Source organism: Lithobates pipiens, unplaced genomic scaffold, assembly GCF_037356315.1.
Source record: "Lithobates pipiens isolate NorthernLeopardFrog02 unplaced genomic scaffold, aLitPip1_a1.2 Scaffold_314, whole genome shotgun sequence".
Classification (NCBI taxonomy): Eukaryota; Metazoa; Chordata; class Amphibia; order Anura; family Ranidae; genus Lithobates; species Lithobates pipiens.
The window spans coordinates 38,737-66,302 of NW_027507793.1; the positions used below are offsets into that span (position 1 = coordinate 38,737).

The following is a 27,566-nucleotide window of genomic DNA, read 5'->3' on the forward strand; positions in this document are numbered from 1 at the left end:
AATCGGATCGCATGGTGTGAACACCCATGCGATCCGATTCTGCTGCGGACCATAAAAAGGGTCCTGTGCGAGTTTGGAGCGGGTGCGATGCGAATTTAGCCATACTATCTGTATGGCTGAACTCGCATCGCACAGAGATCGGATGTGATTTGCACTGCAGTGCGGTGCGAATCACATCCGGTTCTCGTAGCCGCTCCAGTGTGAACCCAGCCTTATAGAGGAGAGAGGAGGTACATGAGAAAGGGGTAGGGTAAGAGAAAGGGAATGACCGGATAGCCCACGCGAACCCCGGCAGTATCTATCGTGCCCAGACGGCCGCCGTTCTGGGCTAGGGAGGCCTGAGGCGAGTGTCGAAATCTTTTGGTAGGAAGTTGTCTACCCAAGGTTGCCATATTTTATTAAATTGGGGGATTTTGTCCAGGATTACTGCCTCTATCTTACTATGGATCATAGCCTGCGTGACTCTATGCTTTGCTTCGGAGATATTCAGGGTGGGTGTCCTCCAGGCTTTCGCAATAGTTTGTTTGGCTGCGGTCGTCACCTGGAGAAAGAGACGATTTTGGGCTTTAGTAAATTAATGGGGTAACCAGTTCAGTAAAGCCATTGCAGGGTCAGGATCTATGGGGCTTTGCATCAATAAGGATAATATTTGGAAAATTGTAGTCCAAAAACTCTTCACTACTGGGCATGTCCACCATATATGGACATGGTTGCCCCGATCCTTGCAGCCCCTAAAACAATTTGGTGAGTAGTTAGGTACAAATTTAGTAATTCTAGAAGGAACCAGGTACCATCGCATTAGGGCCTTATAGTTGGCTTCAGAGGCAACAACGTTCTGCGAGGAATTTTTTGTATTGGCCCATATGTCAGTCCATGACTCCGCATCGGGATTGACGACAGGTCTGTGGCCCACTGTACAGAGTATCGTGGAGGCCTGGGGCGTGCGGGTCTGAGGAGCATATGGATTTAAATGGAGACAAAGAGCTGAGGTTGGGACAGGGTTCGACCATTGTCTGGAGAAAGTGGACTATCTGGAGATAGCGAAAACACTCTTTAGGGGGTAATTGCGCCCCGGGCCTGCAGATCCGGGAACGCAGTGGAGGAGTTACCCGAAGACCGGTCACACACACGGGTTAGGCCTGCGCAGGACCACGCCAAAAAGGCATTTGGCTCCACGCAGGCTGGATAAAAGTTCGGATGACCCAAAAACGAGAGCAAGGGCAGGTGGGGTGATTGCAATTTAAAAGGAATGCCTACCGTGTGCCAAATTTTGAGGGAATGACAGGTAACAGGATTGGTGAGTAGTTTACGTGTCTGAGGAGGGAGCCAAAGTAAATTTGAAACTGATATGGGATGGGCCTCTACAGCTTCCAGACTAACCCACAGTGGGATTTCAGATGTAGCGTGATATAGGGCCATTTGCGACAATTGGGCAGCGTAATAATAATTTTTTTAAATTTGGTATCCCCAAGCCCCCTCTAAGTTTGTGGCGGAAAAGAACAGTTTTAGAGATCCTAGGCCTCGTGTTACCCCAAATATATTTAAGAGTTTGGCTCTGGATAGCCCTATGGAAATATAGCGGGACCGTGACTGGGAGTACTCTATACAAATACAGCAATTTGGGTAATAGGGACATTTTTGCAGCCGCAATACGTCCCAACCAGGAGACACACGGGGGCTGCCAGGCATTAAGAAGTTATGAGAGATTACGCAGCATGGGTAAGTAGTTTGCTTGGTATAATTGGGCTGGATTTCTAGTCAGTTTTATTCCTAAATAGGTTATATGGGATGTGGACCATTGAAAGGGGTAGTTTTCGCGCAGACGTTGGAGAATCTCCACAGGGAGGGACACATCGAGGGCTCTAGATTTAGCTTGATTTACCTCAAGTCCTGAGACCTGAGCAAACGCGTCAAGAACATTAAAAAGATTTGGCAAGGTAGTATGGGGTGAAGTGATAAAAAGGAGGGCGTCATCCGCAAAGAGACATAATTTATGTGTCGTGGAAGCTATTTCTAGTCCTTGGATATCCGGCTTTGATCTAATCAGGGCTGCTAATGGCTCAATGGCGAGTGCAAAAATTAGAGGGGACAGAGGACACCCCTGCCTAGTACCACGTTGGATTGGAAACCTGTTCGAGTTAAAACCGGAATAACGAACAAAAGCTTGAGGGTGAGTATATAGAGCGTCTATCCAGCGGAGAAAGTGCGGGCCAAATCCCCATCTTTGCAGTATATAAGTAAGGTAGGGCCAGGACACAGTATCAAAAGCTTTGCATATGTCGAGGGATAGAAGGTGCATGGGTATGCCTCGTGATCTGGCTAGGTGCTGTAAAAGGATGACCCGACATACATTATCACTCGCTTGGCGCTTAGGGATGAAACCCACTTGGTCCCTATGGATCAACCCTCCGATGTATGGGTTCAAACGTGTAGATAGGATCTTCAAAAATTGTTTTTTTTTTAGGTTATGGGGATAATAGGATAGCTGTGCATGCTAACCTTTCATACCAAACCAGAACCCAAAAATTGGTGTTGGACTATACCGGTACTTTATATATAAAGATAAGAGAGAGATTAGAAATAAAAATGTAATACAAGTTTAATGAATAACAAAAATAACAGAATACAAAGTATGATGCTTAAAATGTTAATACACCCCAGATTCACGTGTACAATTACTCATAATAGAGTTCAATTCTGGTGGCGTAGATGAAAAGTTCCTCTACTAGTTTCACGGATTGTCCGCTTCTTCAGGAGTAGGTCTATATAGTAAATAAATAATAAAGAATTCATAACAATTAACAATTAATATTAATTATACAGAAAAAGTATTGTAAAGTCAGTAAAGATGACAATTGAAGTAAGGGGGATATAGGGAAATTTCACTCACCCAGAAATTCAAGGAAAAAAGAGGGGGGAGGTAAAAACAAAATGTGGAGAAATGGGTCCCCTCTATGTTCCCCCACCGGCAGACATGGGGGATAAGGTGCGTATGGTACTGGAGAGAGAGAGGAAAAAAAAATTGGTTTGAGAGACATTATACACAATGGGGGCATATATGCATGTAGAAGTAAGTAAATGCACATATACCCTTGCTAGGGCAATAATACTCCAGATAATATACCGATTTTTACCTGGTAAAAGTATACGAATAAGGTAAAGGTAGATGTCCAATAGCGTTATGGATTTAATATCTTGAGCCTATAAAGGTATACTGTTACTATTGAGGATGGATAATTGCTGCAAAAAATAGAAAGAAAACCAAAAGGTAGTATATTGTGGATATAGAAATTAGATCTAAAGATTATTTAGGGGTATGCTACCTGGCTGATGTAAACCCCCAGGGTGACGGGGCCGCTAGTACGCCAACGCCAGAGCCAAATCTGGGATAGTGGATGTAATAGGTGTGTATGGCAAAAAAGCACACCCCCGTCCTACGTTGCTGTACATTCAATAGTCTGAAGCTGTGGCACTATTCCATATCTCAATAAGAGATGTGATACCGCTGCATCTGTATACAAGGGGAAACCAGAGATCGATCTATGTAGTAACAACAGAAGTATCTCGTGCAGCCATACTAGAATACTCGAGTAATATTAAGAAGAAGCATTACCTGATAGGCGTAGATATTGAGACAAAAGCACTAGTCCTGTACCACCACAAACCCAAACACAGCGGTCTGAACAGACCGCTGTTTTATGGGATCCCCAACAGGTGTTCCGTCAGGCGTGTCCGCCGGCGGGAACGTCGGCAGCGTCTGACGTCACATCGTCAGCGCCTCCGCACTGCGCAGGTGCGGCGCAGATGAGCGTCGCACTGGAAGTGCGCTGGGAAGGGCAAATAGACAGCGGAAATACCGGTGTCACCGTCCTAAGAACCTGCAAGCCCAAGGGGGGAGAAGGCAACAACTCACCAACCAGGCCAGGAGGAGCACATGTCCGCCGGGGGGAAAACAAAAAAGCCGGGACTCCAAAAAACAAAACAAAGCAAAACAAAACAAAACAAAACAAAGCAAAACAAAAAAGGTTAATAGGAGTAATAGTATTAGGCCTTCTGTTGTTTTTTTCTCCCCTTTTCTCCCCCCTCCCTCCCCCCCCCTTCCTTTTCTCTCCCTTTTTCCCTTTCCCTCCCTCCTCCCCATTGCTGTGGTAGTTGTCTCCCTTCATTATGGAATCCTTGAATATGGAATGGGTGAGCTTCATGTCAAATATAAAAATTACCTGCTTGAATGAATATAAAATCGACAATGACTTAAAAACATACTTTTATAAGCAATATGGTCTACTGAAACGTAAGTCCCATTTACACTGGCACATTGAATATTTCAAAATGTATGTTACGAATTGTATCTGCCCTATGGGTTTACGTAACCAGATTTTCCCTACTATTAAAAATCCTTCATGCGAATTTAAGAAAACTTGGGAGACCATCCTCACCAACTGCAGCTTAGACTTGATGAGGACCCTAATCGAACAATATAACTCCGATATGATTGTATTGGACCAAGAAATTGAATGTCTCAATCAGGATTATTTACATTTAAGAGACAACCTATTATTTGAACCCAAATGGATAGGATTGAGAACCTGTTTGGAAGTACTAAATAAAACCATTATCGTTAAGAAGCAGATTAAGTTCGGTAAAGATGAAGCTGCATTTGGTGAGGGCTATGCCTACCAATGGTTAGGAAGAAAAAGTAGAGGTAGGAAATTCCTGCCCATACAGGATAATATATCCACAAACCCGGCTATGGAAACGGAATCAGACTCCTCACTGTCATCAGCATATTCAGTGCAGAGTAATTTAAGGCCTGAGACTAATCTGTCCCCAAAAAGACTACGTTATGCTGGGGGGACCCCACCAGCTAATACTAAGAAGGATAAAAAACCATCCAAGACACTAAAAAATACAGGTGTACCAGTTACACAAACACCCAGTGAAACTCCACTAACTGTAGAGGGAACCACTAGTCAGTCTACATTACATGGCACTATCCCTAAAGTCCTAAACTCTTCACTCATAACTAATAAATACACTAAGATAAACGGAGATCAAATTTTTTTTAGATCTCAAGAAACAACAAGCGAATCTGGATTCATACATCCTCAAACCCACATTAATTCCTCCACACATTCCCAACCCCACACCGACCACAACATTGTAAACCTCACCCCTTATTCCTTTTCAGATGATGAATTATCTGTACTCCACTTAGGATTGGGCTTTTGCCCATTAGATGGACTAAAAATTACTGAAACCATTAAAGATTTATATTTGTTTGCACGGAACCTCACTTTCAAATTTATGTTCAATAAGGACCACACTAATTCTAATCTTGAACGTCAGCTCACAGAGAGTACCAAACATTTCACTATGGCTGAATTTAGGGCACTTCGGGATTTGATGCTCCTCTACGATGAAGGTGATACCGAGGGTTCTTCCCCACCCCCCTCCCTTCCCTTTCACAAAACCCTTATTTATATCATCTATTATTGCTAACCCTTTAGAGCCTATTCCTAAAAAATGTTGTCTGCGCTCCCGTAGATTCCCCGATCTTACAACCTGTCCGGCTATCTGGACATTTCTTCAAACCACTATTAAAGATCTAAAAAAGCAACATTGGCATAAAATTAATCCTAATCTAGATTACCAGCAATCTCGGGCACTTAAGTCTTTACAGAGACATACAGATCTAGTAGTGAAACCATCTTACAAAGGTGGAAATATTGTCTTGATGACCCATGAGCAATATACAGATATGTTTATGGCTATTTTAAACAACAATATCTGGTATCAACCAATTGATCAGTCTGTCACTATGCTATTTCACCAGGAGCTCTGTACCCTTTGCACTGAGGCCCACAATTTAGGCCTCATTGACAAGGATACTTTAGAGTTCCTAATTCCCAAGTTCCCAATTGTTCCCACCTTCTATGCCCTCCCTAAAACACATAAAAACTTAAAATTTCCCCCAGGTAGACCAATTGTCTCAGGAATGGGTTCTCTAACTGATAATGCCAGTAAACTGGTGGATGCATATTTAATGCCTCATGTACGAAGGTTACCGTCCTATATCAAGGATACCACAGACCTGTTGCAACACCTGGATGGGATCCAGGTCCCTCCGGACGCCCTCCTCGTGGCGATAGATATCGAGGCCTTGTACTAGAGTATCCCCCACGAGTTGGGAGTCCGAACGGCTGGATCCTTCCTGGAGGAACAAGATTTAAACACATGGCCATTCAATAAATTTATTTTGTCCTTATTGGAATTTATCCTTACTAAAAATGTATTTTTGTTTAATAACCAATACTATTTACAGGCCCAAGGTGTCGCAATGGGCACCTCCTGTGCACCTGCATATGCGAATTTATATCTGGGTGGTTGGGAGAGATATGTTCACTCTTGTGACCAACTGGCCCCCTTCTTAGAAGACACCTTACTTTGGTACTGATATTTGGATGACCTATTTTTGGTTTGGATGGGAACAAGGGATAAGTTATTACAATTCATACAGATTTTAGGCAACAACCATTTCAACCTAAAGTTTACATTTAATTTGGATCCTGATAGAATCTGCTTTTTGGATCTACTAATTATTAAACATCCTGATGGTGCCCTTTACACAGACTTGTTTCAGAAACCTACGGCAAGGAACACCCTCCTTTATGATACCAGTGCCCACCCGGAACCGCTGATACTCAGCATTCCCTTTGCGCAGTATCTGCGCATACGCAGAAACTGTACGTTGGATACAGACTTCAAACTACAAGCCGATGCATTACGTAATCGCCGCTTATCGAGGGGATACTCCTCGACCTGTTTGAGGAAAGCATTTAATAGAGTAATCTCATGCTCCCGCAATACGTTACTGCATAAACGACCTAAAACTACAGAAAAAGAGTCTGTCAGATTTATTACAACCTATTCTGCCCATCATTCAACCCTTCGGGATATTTTAAGTAAGAATTGGCACCTTCTCACTGACCATCATATACTATCCCAACTTGTTCGATCCACCCCGGAACTAGTATTCCGCAGAGCCTGGTCTCTGCGGGACCATCTAACTAAAAGCCATTACACTACACAATCCCCGATATGTCATATCACTCGAGGTACATACAAATGTAATGAGTGCCCCCGCTGCCCATGGATTATGGAAGGAAATAACTTTATGCTACCTAATGGTGAACTACTGCGCCCACGTACTTTTTCCAATTGCAGCACTAGGGGTATAATATATATGATGGTTTGCCAGTGTAAAGCCTTTTACATTGGTAAAACAATTCGAGAGTTTAGACAACGCATTGGGGACCACCTTTATGATTCAGGAAATGGCAAACTTACAACCATTGGAAGACACATTGGCCTTCATCACCGGTTCGACACCTCTGTCGTCCAATTTTTTGTATTAGAGGTGATTCCCCCTAACCCCAGGGGTGGGGACTGGGACCGGACGATCCTACAGAGGGAAACCCTCTGGATCGAACGTCTCAATGCTACCCACCCCCCGGGACTAAACAAGACAATTTCATATAAATATTTTCTTTAGATAATAAAGCTTGAATAATATCCTATCAAATATACCCCTTCTCTCCCTCCCCCCTTTTTCTTTCTTCTTCTCCCCCCCCCCCCCTCTTAATACTCCTTTTGGGAAATTGCTCCCCTTTTTCCTCTAAATTGTGGCATTTATATTGCCCTAGATCATTAAATGTTTTATTGTATTATCTGTGTTTTTTGAGTACTTATGTTTAAATTAATTGCTATGATAATATTTTTGTTATATGTGTGAGATTTCCTTCACCCAGATTCACGGGAAATATATATATATATATATTTTTTTTTTGTTTTGTTTTGTTTTGTTTTGTGTTGCTTTGTTTTGTTTTGTTTTGTTTTGTGTTGCTTTGTTTTGTTTTGTTTTGTTTTGTTTAGTTTTGCTTTGTTTTGTTTTTTGGAGTCCCGGCTTTTTTGTTTTCCCCCCGGCGGACATGTGCTCCTCCTGGCCTGGTTGGTGAGTTGTTGCCTTCTCCCCCCCTTGGGCTTGCAGGTTCTTAGGACGGTGACACCGGTATTTCCGCTGTCTATTCGCCCTTCCCAGCGCACTTCCGGTGCGACGCTCATCTGCGCCGCACCTGCGCAGTTGTGGAGGCACTGACGATGTGACGTCAGACGCTGCCGACGTTCCCACTGGCGGACACGCCTGACGGAACACCTGTTGGGGATCCCATAAAACAGCGGTCTGTTCAGACCGCTGTGTTTGGGTTTGTGGTGGTACAGGACCAGTGCTTTTGTCTCAATATCTACGCCTATCAGGTAATGCTTCTTCTTAATATTACTTGAGTATTCTAGTAGGGCTGCATGAGATACTTCTGTTGTTACTACATAGATCGATCTCTGGTTTCCCCTTGTATACAGATGCAGCGGTATCACATCTCTTATTGAGATATGGAATAGTGCCACAGCTTCGGACTATTGAATGTACAGCAACTAGGACGGGGGTGTGCTTTTTTGCCATACACACTTATTACATCCCGTCACCCGGGGGTTTACATCAGCCAGGTAGCATACCCCTAAATAATCTTTAGATCTAATTTCTATATCCACAATATACTACCTTTGGTTTTCTTTCTACTTTTTGCAGCAATTATCCATCCTCAATAGTAACAGTATACCTTTATAGGCTCAAGATATTGAATCCATAACGCTATTGGACATCTACCTTTACCTAATTCGTATACCTTTACCAGGTAAAAATCGGTATATTATCTGGAGTATTATTGCCCTAGCAAGGGTATATGTGCATTTACTTACTTCTACATGCATATATGCCCCCATTGTGTATAATGTCTCTCAAACCAATTTTTTTTTTCTCTCTCTCTCTCCAGTACCATACGCACCTTATCCCCCATGTCCGCCGGTGGGGGAACATAGAGGGAACCCATTTCTCCACATTTTGTTTTTACCTCCCCCCTCTTTTTTCCTTGAATTTCTGGGTGAGTGAAATTTCCCTATATCCCCCTTACTTCATTTGTCATCTTTATTGACATTACAATACTTTATCTGTATAATTAATATTAATTGTTAAATGTTATGAATTCTTTATTATTTATTTACGATATAGACCTCCTCCTGAAGAAGCGGACAATCCGCAAAACTAGTAGAGGAACTTTTGATCTACGCCACCAGAATTGAACTCTATTATGAGTAATTGTACACATGAATCTGGGGTGTATTAACATTTTAAGTGTCATACTTTGTATTCTGTTATTTTTGTTATTCATTAAACTTGTATTACATTTTTATTTCTAATCTCTCTCTTATCTTTATATATAAAATACCGGTATAGTCCAACACCAATTTTTGGGTTCTGGTTTGGTATGAAAGGTTAGCATGTACAGCTATCCTATTATCCCCATAACCTAAAAAAAAAAACCATTCTTGAATGAATCTATGGATGATGGTACATTCTTCTAATTTTTCCTATCTGAGGCTATACTCTCAAAGCTTATGGATAGGATCTTCGCTAAAAGTTTTATATCGACATTTAAGAGCGATATGGGCCTATAGTTAGACCAGATGGTATGGTCGGTATTGGGTTTCAGTATCATGGAAACGGAGGCCGTGAGTGTATCACCACCAAAAGTACCCCCTTTTAACAGTGCGTTGAACGAGTTCGCCAGACGAGGGGCCAGGATGCCGGCAAAACTTTTGTAATATAGAGCTGTAAACCCATCTGGGCCAGGTTTCTTGTGAGGTTTAAGCGACTTGATAGCCTACAGTACCTCAAGAGGCGAAATCTGTGTGTCGATGGTGGCGCGAATTGTAGTGGGTAACGAGGGGATCGGCAAGTCGCGGAATAGTGTCTCGGCCATTTCCTGGGGAAAAGGAGCGGCAGGTTCATATAATTTGGCAAGGTGTCTGCTAAATTCGGTCACTATTCTAACTGGGTTGCTGGTATGAACCCCTTTGTCCACTTTAAGTCTAATTGGTTTGTGGGCTCGCTCAGGGTGTCTAAGGCAGAGTGCCAGAAAGGTGTCAGGCTTATTAGCTTTCGTATATATGGTATGACTGGCTCTGCGCAGGGTTTTGTCTGCCGCTTCTGACAGGAGTAAGTCTAACTCCAATCGTGTCTTGTCCATATTTGACTTATTCGTTTCCGACGGGATAGTCTGGAACTGTAGGAAATGATACTGGTAATCTGTTTCTAGTCGTTGAAGACGTTCCAACCTATCCTTCTTAAGGAAGGTAGCGGTGGAAATACATTTGCCCCGGATGACAGGCTTATGGGCTTCCCATAAAAGAATGGGAGTGGTCCGGAGTGGTATTATGTAAGAGGTAATCCTGCAGTGCTACTTCAATGTCAAGACAAAAGGATTGATTAGTCAAATGCTTATCGTTCATATACCAAGATCTGTCTTTGGAATGAGGTATGAGCGAGGAAATGGTAGTAATCACTGCATAATGGTCAGACCAGGTAATTGGGTGTATACAAGATTGAATCAGTATTGGGGAAGATGCTACGGGGATGAAAATGTGGTCTATCCTCGAGAATGACTTATGAGGGTTGGAGTAAAAGGAGTAGTTTTTCTTTACGGGATTACATTCTCTCCAAGTAACTAATAATGAAGCTTGTTGGAGCTGGGATCGAAATTGAACTGATAGTGATCGGCGTTCTGGGGTGTAGGGAGATTTAGCAAGGGATGGGCGAGTGACTAAATTCGAGTCACCGCACATGATCAAAGTGCCTTTCAAGTGGGTTTTAATTACTTGAAAGAGGTGAGAGAAGAAAGGAATTGGATTCGAATTAGGGGCATAGTAAGAGACGAAAGTGACGTCCGACTCTTGGAGGGAGCCTACTAAAATTATATATTGGCCCTCCGGGTCCTTAATTTTAGAGGCAAGAGTAAATGGTAGAGAGCGGTGGAAAGCCAGGAGGACACCTCGCTGTTTCGTGGCTGCAGAGGCCTTATATACTAAAGGATAACTGCTATTAAAAAATTTGGGGGTATTGTGAACGGAGAACTGCGTCTCCTGCAGTGCCACTACACCAGCTTTTAAAGATATAAAGGTTCGAAATGCTTTAACACGCTTGTTAGGGGAGTTAAGACCTTTAACATTTAATGTTAGTATGTTCAGGGGGGCCATATGTCAGTTCGTGGGCAGGAATTACAACCGAACCCGGGATCTGACCAGAAGGGGGGGTGGAGGCAAAGGGGGAGGACAATAGAAAGAGCAAGAAAAGTGGGGAAAGAACAGAAAAACAAAAAAAAACAACTGCGTAAGGCGAAGCAGAGAAAGGCTGTTGTGAAACAGGGAAATCCGAATCGCCCGACCTTAGGGTGCGCGGTCTCTACAACTGGAAAACCCGCCATAGAGAAGGCGCACTAGCATGCGGGGGAGCAGTGACTATTCCCCGCAGCACACCGGGAAAAAATGTTACAATTTCAATTAGATCATTTGAGATAGCATCATGATATAAATCAACTCTATAGAAAATAGAAACATTAAACCCAATAACATTATTATCAGACTCTGTGTGATCAGACTCCAAAGACATGCAGGTAGGTTAATTGGCTTCTGTTCAAAAATTGGCCCTAGTATATGAATGGGGACCTTAGATTGTGAGCTCCTTGAGTGTAGGGATCAATGTGAGTGTGCAATGTACAGGGATAGGGGTAGATACTCACTCAGGTTGAACTGGATGGACTGGTGTCTTTATTCAACCTTACTAACTATGTGTGGAGGAGAGGTAAAAAAAAAAAAAAAAGGGGGGGGGGAGGAGGGGGAGCAAAGTCACCGTCAGAGGCAGCACAGGAGAGACTCAATGGATACAGTACATAGACCTTCTCTTGTGCAGCATAACTTAGGGCCATAGGCCCTGGATGGAGAGTAGATGGTAATGTCTTGTAATAGCCACATATGGCTGTGAAACGGAGAAGAGGAAAAAAGAAAAAAAAAGAAAAAACTGTTTTCTCTATGCACACAGTAGTCTGTTGAACATGGCAAGCTATTCAGGCCGGTGGAACAAGATTCCCAGGAACATTCTCAAGGTGGTAAAACCAATGGTGAGGAGACTTGAACAGTTCAGCGGGGTATAAATACTCTAGGGCTAGCAAGGCTTACGGTAGGAGCCCTCGCTGGAGTACCTTTCCGGATGGATCGCAGTGATTGCAGGTCTCGAGGATCTCGCTTGGGGGTGGCCATATGAGGATATGGAGTTAGGCGGGCTGGGGTGCGTGGCAATGTGGTCTCCGCTTGTTGTACCGGGGGGGCCAGGTGGAGAGACTCAAGGAGACGTTGCAAAGCTTCCGGAGAAGAACATGTGTATTGCTGACCATTATAGGTAAACTGTAGAGCAAACGGAAACCGCCACATATATTTAACTTGGTGGTGCATAAGGATTTGTAGTTGCAGCTTCATGGTTCGGCGCTTCGCAATTGTAAGGGGAGCCAGATCAATAAATAGTTGGTATGTGTGGCCGTGAAAAGTGAGAGTATCCTCTTTGTTACGGGCAGCTGAGAGAAGTTGCCCTTTCGTTCTAAAGAAGTGGAGCTTTCCAATGATGTCTCGCAGTGGGCCATCAGGCTGTCGGCGTGTCAGGGCCCTGTGGATCCTATCGAACTCCAGGCATTCGATCGGGATCGATGGGGAGAGCTCTTGGAATAGGGCCGTGGTAAAAGACTGCAGGTCTATCCCCGATTCCGGGATTCCGCGGAGGCGCAAATTAGAACTCCTGGAGCGATTTTCGGCGTCCTCGAGCCGCGAGAGTAGCATAGAGTTCTCCTCATGGAGGGCGGATTTCTCTTGGGCATGTTCCCTGAGTGTGAGCTCCATGTCGTCAGCGCTAGTTTCGAGGTCAGCCGTGCGCTGCCCCAGTTCACGAATTTCGTGGGTCAGTTTGTTGGTGATTTAGTCTGAAGTTGCTTTCAGGGCCTTATTAAGCATTTTCTCCATGTGGGAGAGGAAGTCTGTTTGCGGCATACCTGAGTATGGTAGCGCTGAGAAGTCCTCTAAACTAGGTCCACACTCTTCCTCATCATCGCTGTGCGGGTCTGCTATGCCTGAGGGGGAGCTGAGACGTTGTGAAGCCGCCTGTGCTTTCGCCGCCATCTTGGAGGAGGCCCACGCGAGCGCCTCTTTGATAGGCTTCAGTTTTGATTTTCCGCGGTGGCCCGTTAAAACCTTCCCGGGGAGTGCTCGACTGTGTCTGTAAGCTGTACCGGCGTTGAGGATTCTGAACTCGCTGTAGATAGCTTATACAGTCCTGGAACCGCTGCGGGGAATGCGGAGCGCTAGTGAAAGGCATCCGACATGTCGAGCTGGGCGCATGCGCCCCACGGTAGGCTTTTTTAAAATATGTTGTTGGCATCAACGGCCTATTTTATTTTTCTGCTTGTTTGCCGAGGTGACCATCTTGGCGTTTGTCAAAAGGGGTTGAGAAAGATCCCCTACAGCCACATCTCGTCTGATCTCGGATGCTAAGCATGGTCGGACCTGGTTATTACCTGGATGGAAGACTGCCTGGGAATACCAGGTGTGGTAGGCTTTTTTTTTATATGTTGTTGGCGTCGATGACCTGTTTTATTTTTCTGCTTGTTTGCCGAGGTGACCATCTTGGCGTTTGTCAAGAGGGTTGAGAGTGGCCAGTAAGATGGCTTACGGCGACATCACCCTGAATGCTCCCGATCTCGTCTGATCTCGGATGATAAGCAGGGTTTGGACCTGGTTAGTACCTGGATGGGAGACCGCCTGGGAATACCAGGTGCCGTAGGCTTTTTTTTAATATGTCTTTGACGTCGACGACCTGTTTTATTTTGCTGCTTGTTTGCCAAGGTGACCATCTTGGTGTTTGTCAAGAGGGTTGAGAGTGACCAGCAAGATGGCCTACAGCTACATCACCCTGAATGCGCCTGATCTCGTCTGATCGCATATACTAAGCAGGGATGGGCCTGGTTAGTACCTGGATGGGAGACTGCCGGAGAATACCAGGTGCCGTGGGCTTTTTTTTATATGTTGTTGGCATCGATGTCCTGTTTTATTTTACTGCTTGTTTGCCGAGGTGACCATCTTGGCTTTTGTCAAGAGGGTTGAGAGTGGCCAACAAGATCACCTACAGCCCCATCACCTGGAATATGCCTGATCTCATCTGATCTCGGATGCTAAGCAAGGTCGGGCCTGGTTAGTACCTTGATGGGATACCGCTTGGGAATACCAGGTCCTGTAGGCTTTTTTTTTAATATGTTGTTGGCGTCAATGACCTGTTTTTATTTTTCTGCTTGTTTGCCAAGAGGACCATCTTGGCATTTGTCAAGAGGGTTGAGAGTGGCCAGCAACATTGCCTACGGCCACATCACCCTGAATGCACCCGATCTTGTCTGATCTTGAATGCTAAGCATGGTCAGGCCTGGTTAGTACCTGGATGGGAGACCGCCTGGGAATACCAGGTGCCGTGGCTTTTATTTAATATGTTGTTGGCATCGATGACCTGTTTAATTTTTCTGCTTGTTTGCCGAGGTGACCATCTTGGCGTTTGTCAAGAGGGTTGAGAGTGGCCACCCTGAATGAGCCCGATACCATTTGATCTCAGATGCTAAGCATGGTCGGCTTGGTTAGTACCTGGATGGGAGACCGCCAGGGAATACCAGGTGCCGTAGGTTCTTTTTTAATATGTTGTTGGCGTCGATGACATGTTTTGTTTTTCTGCTTGTTTGCCGAGGTGACCATCTTGGCATTTGTCAAGAGGATTGAGGGTGGCCAGCAAGTTTGCCTATGGCCACATCACCCTGAATGCGCCTGATCTCGGATGTTAAGCAGGGTCAGGCCTGGTCAGTACCTTTATGGGAGACCGCCTGGGAATACCAGGTGCCGTAGGCTTTTTTTAATATGTTGTTGGCATCGACGACCTGTTTTATTTTTCTGCTTGTTTGCCGAGGTGACCATCTTGGCGTTTGTCAAGAGGGTTGAGAGTGGCCATCAAGATCGCCTTTGGCCACATCACCCTGAATGCGCTGATCTCATCTGATCTCGATTGTTAAGCAGGGTCGGGACTGGTTAGTACCCGTATGGGAGACCGCCTGGGAATACCAGGTGCCGTAGGCTTTTTTTTAATATGATTTTGGCGTCGACGACCTGTTTTATTTTTCTGCTTGTTTGCCTAGGTGACCATCTTGGCATTTGTCAAGAGGGTTTGGCCAGCAAGTTCGCCTATGGCCACATCACCCTGAATGCGCCCGATCTCGTCTGATCTGGGATGCTAACCAGGGTCAGGCCTTGTTAGTACCTGAATGGGTGACCGCCTGGGAATACCAGGTGCCGTAGGCTTTTTTTTTATATATTGTTGACGTTGACAACCTGTTTTATTTTTCTGCTTGTTTGCCGAGGTGGCCATCTTGGCGTTGGTCAAGAGGGTTGAGAGTGGCCAGCAAGAATGCCTATGGCCAGATCACCCTGAATGCACCCGATCTTGTCTGATCTTGAATGCTAAGCAGGATCAGGCCTGGTTAGTAGGGATGGCCGAACGGTTCGCCCGGTGGTCGGTTCGCGGCGAATTTCGGCTGTTCGCGGTCCGCCCAATCGGCGGACTATTGCCACTGTTCGCCCGGCGGACTTACATGTTTACTGTGTAAAAGAACTTTGACCTATGATGACACATCCATCATGTGGTACAGGACAGCCAATTGAGACATTACAGCACATGGACACTTGTAAATAGACCCGATCCGGTGGCCATTTTACATTCTTTCGTATGTCACTGTAGGGAGAGGTTGCTGTGTGGAGCAGGGAGAGACTGCAGTGACCCAAATCGCTAGCTATTAGGTCCACAAAAGTTCTTTTAAGGACTGGTATGGTATAGGTGTAGTTCAGGATATAGGTTTGAGGCACTGTTATTCAAGTCATTGTTGCAGCAGCCTGTCTTTTGTCAGTGCAGAGAGGGACAGGACGCTGTGTGCAGCAGGGACAGTCAGTTTAATCACTAGCTGTTACTATTAGGTCCACAAAAGTCCTTTTCAGGACTGGTATGATAAAGTAGTACAGGATATAGTTTTGAGTGCTATTCAAGTTATTGTTGCAGCAGCCTGTGTTTTGTCAGTTTAAATAGGGACAGACAGGAAGCTGTGTGTGGCAGTGAGGGACAGTCAGTTTAATCAGTAGCTGTTACTATTAGGTCCTCAAAGGTTCTTTTCAGGACTGGTATGGTAATAGGGTTGTACACGTATAATATCCTTTCTTCCAAATATAGAAAGAATATTATACTTGATTGCTGCCCTTCTGCTGCAGTAGTCCTTTATCAGTATAGGGACTGAGGTACAGTCTGCTAATCACAACCTAGTAGTTGCACAAAGGTCCTTCTAAGGACTGGTAAGGTATAGCGTACTAGAGTATATAGGGTTGAGTGAGGTACAGTCTTCTAATCCTTAAGGACTGGTATAGGTCCACAATATATAGGGTTGAGGTGCACTACTGCTAACTGCTGCCCAATCCTGTAGCAGTCCTTTATCAGTATAGGGAGTGAGGTACAGTCTGCTAATCACAACCTACTAGTTGCACAAAGGTCCTTCTAAGGACTGGTAAGGTATAGCGTACTAGAGTATATAGGGTTGAGTGAGGTACAGTCTGCTAATCCTTAAGGACTGGTATAGGTCCACAATATATAGGGTTGAGGTGCACTACTACTGACTGCTGCCCAATTCTGCAGCAGTCTTTTATCAGTATAGGGACTGAGATACAGTCTGCTAATCACAACCTACTAGTTGCACAAAGGTCCTTCTAAGGACTGGTAAGGTATAGCGTATGTGAAGTTTGGGGATACTAGCTCTGCGGGATTACGTGCATAAACCGTTATCAGGTGAAACCAAAAGATATTTATTTATAATTAAATCAAAAATAAAGCTTTTCTTCAGCATATAAAAAACCATAAATTAAAGTACGCTTATCTTCAGCACAAAATAATACAAAAAGAAAAGCACCTACAGTTCTGTAGACCAAAAAGTTTCTTTAGAGTCCTTGCAGAGATCTTTTTGCAGCCTCCAAACCAGCAAACAGCAAATACAACAGCACATCCAGACAGCTCCTCAGACAGGTGTTCATCTCCTTCTCCTCCTCACCACCACCTCTCTACTACTTCCTGTCTTATAGGCTGTCTGTCTTCCTGGAGGCCGTTAACCCTCTGTGGTCAGGGAGGGAGGCTCTTTCCCACCCAAATGTCACTTTGGAGCATCCCAAATTTCGGGGTCCCAACTATCTCTCTTAAAATATAGAGAGGACCGTGAATCAGTCTTCTCCCGAAAACTATCCCCGGAACTTGTCACCCATTTTTGGGTGACCCCCTGAGGCCTACCATGATTCCCTTAAAGGGACCACATCCCAAATATAGGCGCCACATAGTACCCGTCCAGGACCCAGCCTTGGCGTTCTGTACACGTACTAGAGTATATAGGGTTGAGTGAGGTAGAGTCTGCTAATCCTTAAGGACTGGTATAGGTCCACAATATGTAGGGTTGAGGTGCACTACTGCTCACTTCTGCCCAATTCTGCAGCAGTCCTTTATCAGTATAGGGACTGAGGTACAGTCTGCTAATCACAACCTACTAGTTGCACAAAGGTCCTTCTAAGGACTGGTAAGGTATAGCGTACTAGAGTATATAGGGTTGAGTGAGGTACAGTCTGCTAATCCTTAACCACTTAACGACCGCCGCATGCCATTGTACGTCATCACAATGGCATGTACAGGCACAAGCACGTACATGTACGTGCTTGCCTTCCAGCGGGTGGGGGGTCCGATCGGACCCCCTCCCGCTGGATGCGGCGGTCCGTTTCGCTTCAGGAGCGATCCGGGATGAGGGGATGGCCGTTGGTTTCTGGCCATCCCCTCTCGATCGCTCCTGGCGAATGAGAAGCTTCCTCCCACTGTGTATTGTATACACAGGCAGGGAGGAAGTGATGTCATTCTCCTCGGGGCGGTCTTTTTGACCGGACTATGAGGAGAAGACTAAAAGTAAGTGCACCAAACACTACACTGACACTAACTAACACACAGGCACACAAACCCCCCCCCCATCACCCCCTTGATCGCCCCCCGATCCCCCCGCCTCCCCCCCCCAGTCACAGTGTCACTGATTGTAGTGATCATTTATTTACTGATCACTGCATTCAGTGTCAGTTGTAAAAGTAAAAAGTGTCAGGGCAGTTAGTGTTAGGTCCAGGGTAGCCCCCTACCACCCCCAATAAAGATTTAACCCCCCGATTGCCCTTAGAGTTAACCCTTTCATCCCCTTTTGCCAGTGTCACTAAGCAATCGTTTTTCTGATCGCTGCATTAGTGTCACTGGTGCCGCTAAGTAGCTAGTTATTTTTTTAGGTTCACCGCCAGGTTTTTATAGCGCTAGGTACCCCGATATACTACCCAATAATGGTTTTAACCCCCTGATTGCCCCTAGTTAACCCTTTCACCCCCTTTTGCCAGTGTCACTAAGCGATCATTTTTCTGATCGCTGCATTAGTGTCGCTAGGTAGCTAGTTATTTTTTTAGGTTCACCGCCAGGTTTTTATAGCGCTAGGTACCCCGACATACTACCCAATAATGGTTTTAACCCCCTGATTGCCCCTAGTTAACCCTTTCACTCCCTTTTGCCAGTGTCACTAAGTGATCATTTTTCTGATCGCTGCATTCGTGTCACTAGTGTCGCTAGGTAGCTAGTTATTTTTTTAGGTTCACTGCCAGGTTTTTATAGTGCTAGGTACCCCCATATACTACCCAATAATGGTTTTAACCCCCTCATTGCCCCTAGTTAACCCTTTCACCAGCGATCACCGCATAAGTGTCACTGGTGACGCTGGTTAGCCAGTTAGTTATTTAGGTTCCCCGTCAGGTTTTTATATAGCGCCAGGGACCCCCATATACTACCTAATAAAAATTTGAACCCCCTGATTGCCCCTAGTTAACCCTTTCACCAGTGATCACCGTATAAGTGTTACGGGTGACTCTGGTTAGTTAGTTTGCTTTTTATAGCATCAGGGCACCCACCATTTATTACCCAATAAAGGTTTAACCCCCTGATCACCCGGCGGTGATATCAATTAGGTTTTAGGGTCAGGGTCTGAGTCGCCCCAGACAGCGCTAGGCTAGTGCCAGTACTGCTAACACCCACGCGCAAAGCATACACCTCCCGTAGTGGTATAGAATCTGAACAGATCAATATCTGATCTGATCAGATCTATACTAGCATCCCAGGCAGTTTAGGGTTCCAAAAAAACGCATTGTTAGCGGGACCAGCCCAGATACCTGCTAGCACCTGCGTTTTGCCCCTCCACCCAGCCCACCCAAGTGCAGTATCGATCGATCACTGTCACTTACAAAACACTAAACACATAACTGCAGCGTTCGCAGAGTCAGGCCTGATCCCTGCGATCGCTAACAGTTTTTTTGGTAGCGTTTTATATTTAAATCCAGAAGGCGGTGCTTGGTTTTCGGGGCCCCGTACATGGCTAGGCTCCCAAAAAGTCCCCCACATGTGGTATCCCCGTACTTGGGAGAAGCTGCAGAATTTATTTTGGGGTGTAATTTGACTTATGCCCATAGCATGTGTGAGCAATATATCATTTAGTGACAACTTTGGGCAAAAAAAAAAAAAAAATTGTAATATTCCTGCAACTTGTGGCAAAATATAAAATATTTCATGGACTCAACATGCCTCTCAGTAAATAGCTTGGGGTGTCTACCTTCCAAAATGGGGTCATTTGGGGGGGTTTTGTGTTATTTTGGCATTTTATGGCCTTCGAAACTGTGATAGGTAGTGAGGAGTGAAATCAAAAGTTGAAAAACCCTGAAGGCAGTGATTGGTTTTCGGGTGCCGTACGCAGCTAGACTCCCAAAAAGTCCCACATATGTGGTATCCCCGTACTCAGGAGAAGCAGCAGAATATATTTTGGGGTGCAATTCCACATATAACTATGGCATGTGTGAGCAATATATCATTTAGTGACAACTTTTTGTAAACTTTTTTATTTTTTTGTGTCATTATTCAATCATTTGGGACAAAAAAAAATAATATTCAGTGGGCTCAACATGCCCCTCAGCAATTTCCTTGGGGTGTCTACTTTCCAAAATGGGGTCATTTGGGGGGGTTTGTACTGCCCTGCCATTTTAGCACCTCAAGAAATGAAATAGACAGTCATAAATTAAAAGCTGTGTAAATTCCAGAAAATGCACTCTAGTTTGTAGACCCTATAACTTTTGCGCAAACCAATAAATATACGCTTATTGAAATTTTTTTTACTAAAGACATGTGGCTGAATAAATTTTGCCCTAAATGTATGACTAAAATTTAGTTTATTTGATTTTTCTTATAACAAAAAGTAGAAAATATATTTTTTTCTCAAAATTTTCGGTCTTTTTCCATTTATATCGCAAAAAATAAAAATCGCAGAGGCAATCAAATACCATCAAAAGAAAGCTCTATTTGTGGGAAGAAAAGGACGCAAATTGCGTTTGGGTACAACATTGCATGACTGCGCAATTACCAGTTAAAGCAGTGCAGTGCAAAATTGTAAAAAGACCTCTGGTCCTTAGGCTGAAAATTGGTCCGGGGCTAAAGTGGTTAAGGACTGGTATAGGGCCACAATATATAGGGTTGAGGTGCACTACTGCTGACTGCTGCCCTATTCTGCAGCAGTCCTTTATCAGTATAGGGACTGATGTACAGTCTGCTAAATCACAACCTACTAGTTCCACAAAGGTCCTTCTAAGGACTGGTAAGGTATAGTGTACTACAGTATATAGGGTTGAGTGAGGTACAGTCTGCTAATCACAACCTAGTAGTTGCACAAAGGTCCTTCTAAGGACTGGTAAGGTATAGCGTACTAGAGTATATAGGGTTGAGTGAGGTAGAGTCTGCTAATCCTTAAGGACTGGTATAGGTCCACAATATGTAGGGTTGAGGTGCACTACTGCTGACTGCTGCCCTATTCTGCAGCAGTCCTTTATCAGTATAGGGACTGAGGTACAGTCTGCTAATCACAACCTACTAGTTGCACAAAGGTCCTTCTAAGGACTGGTAAGGTATAGCGCACTAGAGTATATAGGGTGGAGTGAGGTACAGTCTGCTAATCACAACCTACTAGTTCCACAAAGGTCCTTAAGGACTGGTATAGGTGTACTATTTGGTGTGCAGTATATAGTTGTGTAATACACGTATAAAATACTTGCACATATAGAAAGCATAGTATAGTGCGTTTCCACTGTCCAGCATTGTGACTGCTGAGCGGTTCTGCAGCGATACTACAAAGAGTGACAAACGCAATCCAAAAAAAAGTATTGTAACTGGTGTGATAGACCAGTGGCCCCCAAAATCAATCGATTGAAGCGGGGTGTTATATACCTTCTTCCACATACATACTGCACTTCTGTAGAGAGTTTTGTCACAGGGTCATTTAAAAAATGACAGGCAGAGGAAGAGGCAGGCCCTTCCGCAGGGGTGGTAGGGGTAGGGCAGGAGAAACATGCTTGAGCCAAAGTGGGAAATTGCAGAAGGTGCGTGCGATTACGTCAAAGGAAGCACCAGAATTGGTTGAGTGGCTCACTCAGCCTTACTCTTCTGCACCCTTTGCTGTGCATATTATGAGGGGCTCCCACCATCCCTGTGCTATGCTCATTATGAGGGTCTCCCACCATACCTGTGCTATGGTGACTTCCTCCTGGGGCTGCTTATTATGAGGGGCTCCCACCATCCCTGTGCTATGCTGACTTACTCCTGGGGCTTTACCTCTGCTGTGCATATTATGAGGGGCTCCCACCATCCCTGTGCTATGCTCATTATGAGGGGCTCCCACCATCCCTGTGCTATGCTCATTATGAGGGGCTCCCACCATCCCTGTGCTATGCTGACTTCCTCCTGGGGCTGCTTATTATGAGGGGCTCCCACCATCCCTGTGCTGTGCTGACTTCCTCCTGGGGCTGTACCTCTGCTGTCCATAGTATGAGGGGCTCCCACTATCCCTGTGCTATGCTCATTATGAGGGGCTCCCACCATCCCTGTGCTATTCTGACTTCCTCCTGGGGCTGCTTATTATGAGGGGCTCCCACCATCCCTGTGCTGTGCTGACTTCCTCCTGGGGCTGCTTATTATGAGGGGCTCCCACCATCCCTGTGCTATGCTGACTTCCTCCTGGGGCTGCTTATTATGAGGGGCTCCCACCATCCCTGTGCTATGCTGACATCCTCCTTGGGCTGCTTATTATGAGGGGCTTCCACCATCCCTGTGCTGTGCTGACTTCCTCCTGGGGCTGTACCTCTGCTGTGCATATTATGAGGGGCTCACACCATCCCTGTGCTATGCTCATTATGAGGGGCTCCCACCATCCCTGTGCTATGCTGACTTCCTCCTGGGGCTGCTTACGGTGCAGGTGTCAGTGCTGTATATCACGGTGCTGGTGTTAGTGCTTTATGTCATGCTGCTGATGTCAGTGCTCTCTATCACGGTGCTGGTGTCAGATCACTCTATCACGGTGCAGGTGTCAGTGCTGTATATCATGGTGCTGGTGTCAGTGCTTTATGTCACCCTGCTGATGTCAGTGCTCTCTATCACGGTGCTGGTGTCAGATCACTCTATCACGGTGCAGGTGTCAGTGCTCTATATCACGGTGCTGATGTCAGTGTTTTATGTCACGGTGCTGATGTCAGTGCTCTCTATCACGGTGCTGGTGTCAGATCACTCTATCACGGTGCAGGTGTCAGTGCTCTATATCACGGCGCTGGTGATCATCTCCTGCACCCTCTTCTTTGCCTACCCTGACCTTCCCTCTCCTCCATTGCCTTCATGCGCTCCTGAGTCCTGCATTGTCAGAATTTCACATATAAAAAAAGAATGCTTGTAGCTGTCGATCCCAGATTCACCTCATACATGTATTATGTCATTGGCCATGTGGTGGGACTATGTGTGCACAGCTAGTAATTATTTTGTGGCTGCAAATTAGACCTGTAGGTTTGTAAAGTTTGCCTCCCATTGAAGTCAATGGGGCCCGCCGCTAACGTTACGGTTCGCGAACTATCGGCCGCGTTCGCGAAACGTCCCGTCGGAAGTTCATCCATCACTAGATAATGGACGTTGTATACTGCGTTGAAGGTACACAGAGAACACCCACTAACTCCTGCAGACGCCAACACACTACACAAAGCCGCCACGCTGGCAGCCTTATATAGTGTGGGGCATGTACTACACAGCCTGAGCTATGATTGGCCACAGGCAATAATGGCTGTCCTCGTTGCCGGCACTGTGATTGGCCAAGCATGCGGGGTCACAGTGCATAAATTAAAACAAAAAAGTGTAGCGCTTAGGTGGCAACAAACCACATGAACCAGTAAGGCACTAATTCAAGCAAAGAAAATTACATACACTTCAAAAAAAGAAAATATGTGTAAATTCTGTTGTATATCAAGAGATCTTACTCCCAGGTGGAAGAGTGCATGAACCTCATGCACACAAAAGGTTAAAGTAAATAAAATTAATTTAACATATACAGTCCATCAAGTGAACATCTAACAGTCCTTGAAATGTGTAATATCAATCACAATTCCAAACTTGAGGTGACGTGAAAAAAGGTGAAATTCAACTTCTGGTGTGTAGAATAATACCACCACCACCGTGATAAAGAAGGGGAGAGGAGGCTTACCAAATGACGTGGACTCAGAGGAAGGCTTACACCTCTCGAGTCATATGGGCCTGTAGGTTAGCAAACCAGATAATCATACATCTAGTATGTAATCTCCCGCAAGTTTTCAGGTCATGAAATCATCCGTAGCGATCCTTCTATAGTGCTCATCCAACGAAAATAGGGGGCTCATGTATCAAAGACCATGGAAGTAGAAAACTAGCATAGCGTGATACCGTTTTAACATCCAATTTATTACAAAATAATAATAAAATTACACTCACATTTGGTTCAATCGTAATAACATAGTCAGAAAGTAGCGATGTCTGTAAGGGGGTCCACCCAACGCGTTTCAACTAAACAGTCACCCTATAAGCGATGCTGTTTGGGGGGTCCACACCCCAGAGGACGACTGTTTAGTTGAAACGTGTAAAAAAAAGACCCCAGAGGACGATTGTTTAGTTTAAACGCGTCGGGTGGACCCCCTTACAGACATCGCTACTTTTTGACTATGTTATTACGATTGAACCAAATGTGAGTGTAATTTTTTTTTTTTTTTTTATAAATTGGATGGTAAAATGGTATCACGCTATGCTAGTTTTCTACTTCCATGGTCTTTGATACCTGAGCCCCCTATTTTCGTGGGATGAGCACTATAGAAGGATCGCTACGGATGATTTCATGACCTGAAGACTTGCGGGAGATTACATACTAGATGTATGATTATCTGGTTTGCTAACCTACAGGCCCATATGACTCGAGAGGCGTAAGCCTTCCTCTGAGTCCACGTCATTTGGTAAGCCTCCTCTCCCCTTCTTTATCACGGTGGTGGTGGTATTATTCTACACATCAGAAGTTGAATTTCACCTTTTTTCACGTCACCTCAAGTTTGGAATTGTGATTGATATTACACATTTCAAGGACTGTTAGATGTTCACTTGATGGACTGTATATGTTAAATACATTTTATTTACTTTACCCTTTTCTGTGCATGAGGTTCATGCACTCTTCCACCTGGGAGTAAGATTTCTTGATATACAACAGAATTTATACATATTTTCCTTTTTTCAAGTGTATGTCATTTTCTTTGCTTGAATTAGTGCCTTACTGGTTCATGTGGTTTGTTGCCACCTAAGCGCTACACTTTTTTGTTTTAATTTTTGTATGTTACTGTGTAGTCTTCAGTAGTGTTGGCAGCTGGGTACAACACATTTTTTCACAGCGCAGTATTTTTTTACACCTTTATTCCTTGGGGTCACAGTGCATGCTTGGCCAATCATAAGCCAGCAATTCACTGTGATGGCGCAGTGCATTGTGGGCCGTGAGCACCACACGAATTTTGCGCGAACGGCCCACAGAGTTCTGGCTTCGCCGAACGGGCGAACAGCCGGTGTTCGAGTCGAACACGTGTTCGTCTCAAACACCAAGCTCATACCTAATGTACATATGTTGACATTGACAGATCTTTCTAGCTACAGGGACCTGTAGTCAGGATGTACACATTATGTATATGGGTTCTGTTTGTGAAAGAAAATATATCAATCATCTTTTTTTGATACCACATATTTTTTTGTACAAAGCCCTTTTCCAGTGTATTCCCTTTTTTCCCCTTCACATTTTTGCTTATGGGATGCCCTTGCTCCTGGATGCAGGACCAATTTTTGTTTTTCTAGACGATGGGGACACGGCTGCTTTTAAGAGGGAGGTAAGTATAGCACCCTCTAGTGTGAGAGTAGAAAAAAAAGCATATTTCTGGCCAGGAATAACCTGAATCACTAAATTGGGTCTGGGTTACTAGAGGCCAAGGCTGGTGCCTCCCCATGGTGTCTAGAAGGTTGAAGAATCTTCTAGAACTAGAAGGTAGGGGTTAGGAAGGGCTGACATGAATGTTTATGGGGTCCCCAGAAGTGGGTTGGCAAAGGACTGAGACAGCCCCATAAATAGACATGGACCATACCAGCAGGGGAGTTGGGTGGAAGATGGAGAAGCAGTGCTGAGGAGAGGCTGTTGGTGGCCCTTGAGGAAACCCCTGCCGGGAAGGGGTGGTGGATCAGGCCAGGGTCTCAGGAAAGCTGGCTTTGAAGGATCCTGACTCAGAAGGCAGTGAAAGAATCCATGCCGGAGAGACAAAGGGAAGGAGCAAGGAGAGACAGTGAGTAGATCAGCGTGGTGCAGGGACCATGGTGAACATTGGCACCCCAGATGTTTTGGAACTACATTTCCCATGATGCTCATGCACTCTGCAGTGTAGTTGAGCATCATGGGAAATGTAGTTCCAAAAATCTGGGGTGCCAAGGTTTCCCTTGTTTCCCAAGGTGACCATCTTGGCGTTTGTCAAGAGGGCTGAGGCTGCCCAAAAAGATTGCCTATGGGCACATGCCCCTGAAAGCGCCTCATCTCAAAGGCTAGGCAGGGTCGGACCTGGTTATTACCTGAGTGGGAGACCGCCTGGGAATACCCAGTGCCACAGGCTTCTTCTTTCTTTTTTTTGGCGTTGACTTGTTTTTTTCTCTTGTTTCTCAAGGTGACTATCTTGGCTTTTGTCAAGAGGGTTGAGGGTGCCCAAAGAGATTGCCTATGGCCACATAACCCTGAAAGCAACCAATCTCGTCTGATCTCCGAGCCTAAGCAAAGTCGGGTCTGGTTAGTACCTGGATGGGACGCCGTAGGCTTTTTTATTTTATTTTTTGGGCATTGACCTGTTTTTTTTCCTTTTTTCCAAAGGTGACCATCTTGGCGTTTGTCAAGAGGGTTGCCAAAGTGATTGCCTATTTCCACATCACCCTGAAAGCGTCTAATCTCGGAGGCTAAGCAGGGTCGGTCTGTTTACTACCTGAATGGGAGACTGCCTGGGAATACCAGGTGCCATAGGTTTCCCAAGGTGACCATCTTGGAGTTTATCAAGAGGGTTGAGGATGGCCAAAAAGATTGCCTATGGCCACATCACCCTGAAAGCGCCCGATCTCAGAGGCTAAGTAGGGTCGGGCCTCGTTAGCACCTGGATGGGAGAACGCCTAGGAATACCAAGTGCCATAGGCTTCTATTTTTTTTTTTGGCGTTGACTTGTTTTTTTCCCTTGTATCCCAAGGTGACCATCTTGGCATTTGTCAAGAGGGTTGAGGGTGCCCAAAGAGATTGCCTACAGCCACATTCCCTTGAAAGCGCCCGATGTCATCTGATCTTGGAGACTAAGCAGGGTCGGACCTGCTTAGTACCTGGATGGGAGACTGCCTGGGAATACCCAGTGCTACAGGCTTCTTTTTTTTCCCTTTTTTTTGGCGTTGACTTGTTTTTTCCCTTATTTCCCAAGGTGACCATCTTGGCATTTGTCAAGAGGGTTGAGCGCAAAGAGATTGCCTACAGCCACATCACCCTGAAAGCGACAAATCTCGTCTTATCTCGGAGGCTAAGCAGCGTCGGGCCTGATTCATACCTAGATGGGAGACCGCCTGGGATTACCAGGTGCCGTAAATTTTTTTTTTTTTGGCGTTGACTTTTTTCCCCCTTGTTTCCCAAAGTGATGATATTGGTGTTTGTCAAGAGAGTTGAGGGTGGCCACATCATCCTGAAAGCGCCCCAACTCGTTGCATCTCTGAGACTAAGCAGGGGCGGGACTGATTAGTACGTAGAAGGGAGACCGCCTGGGAATACCAGGTGCTGTAGGTTTCTTTTTTTTTCTTTTTGGCGTTGACTTGTTTTTTTCTCTTTTTACCCATGGAGACCATTTTGGCATTTTTCAAGAGGGTTGAAGGTGCCCAAAGAGATTGCCTACGGCCACATCACCCTGAAAGCGCACCATGTCATCTGATCTCAGAGACTAAGCAGTGGCGGGTCTGGTTAGTACTTGGATGGGAGACCGCCGGGGAATACCAGGTGCTCTAGGCGTCTTTTTTTTTTTTTTTTGCCATTGACTTGTTTTTT

The 27,566-nt window shown here is 45.1% G+C and overlaps 7 pseudogenes; all 7 read left to right on the forward strand.

The window, feature by feature from the left end:
• Positions 1-13,654: 13,654 nt before the first annotated feature.
• Positions 13,655-13,774, forward strand: LOC143955123 (5S ribosomal RNA; annotated as a pseudogene).
• A 108-nt stretch (positions 13,775-13,882) lies between these two features.
• On the forward strand, positions 13,883-14,001 carry LOC143955133 (5S ribosomal RNA; annotated as a pseudogene).
• Positions 14,002-14,108: 107 nt separating this feature from the next.
• LOC143955117 (5S ribosomal RNA) lies at positions 14,109-14,227 on the forward strand (annotated as a pseudogene).
• A 110-nt stretch (positions 14,228-14,337) lies between these two features.
• LOC143955118 (5S ribosomal RNA) lies at positions 14,338-14,456 on the forward strand (annotated as a pseudogene).
• Positions 14,457-14,765: 309 nt separating this feature from the next.
• LOC143955124 (5S ribosomal RNA) lies at positions 14,766-14,874 on the forward strand (annotated as a pseudogene).
• A 107-nt stretch (positions 14,875-14,981) lies between these two features.
• Positions 14,982-15,099, forward strand: LOC143955119 (5S ribosomal RNA; annotated as a pseudogene).
• A 103-nt stretch (positions 15,100-15,202) lies between these two features.
• LOC143955116 (5S ribosomal RNA) lies at positions 15,203-15,321 on the forward strand (annotated as a pseudogene).
• Positions 15,322-27,566: the final 12,245 nt, after the last annotated feature.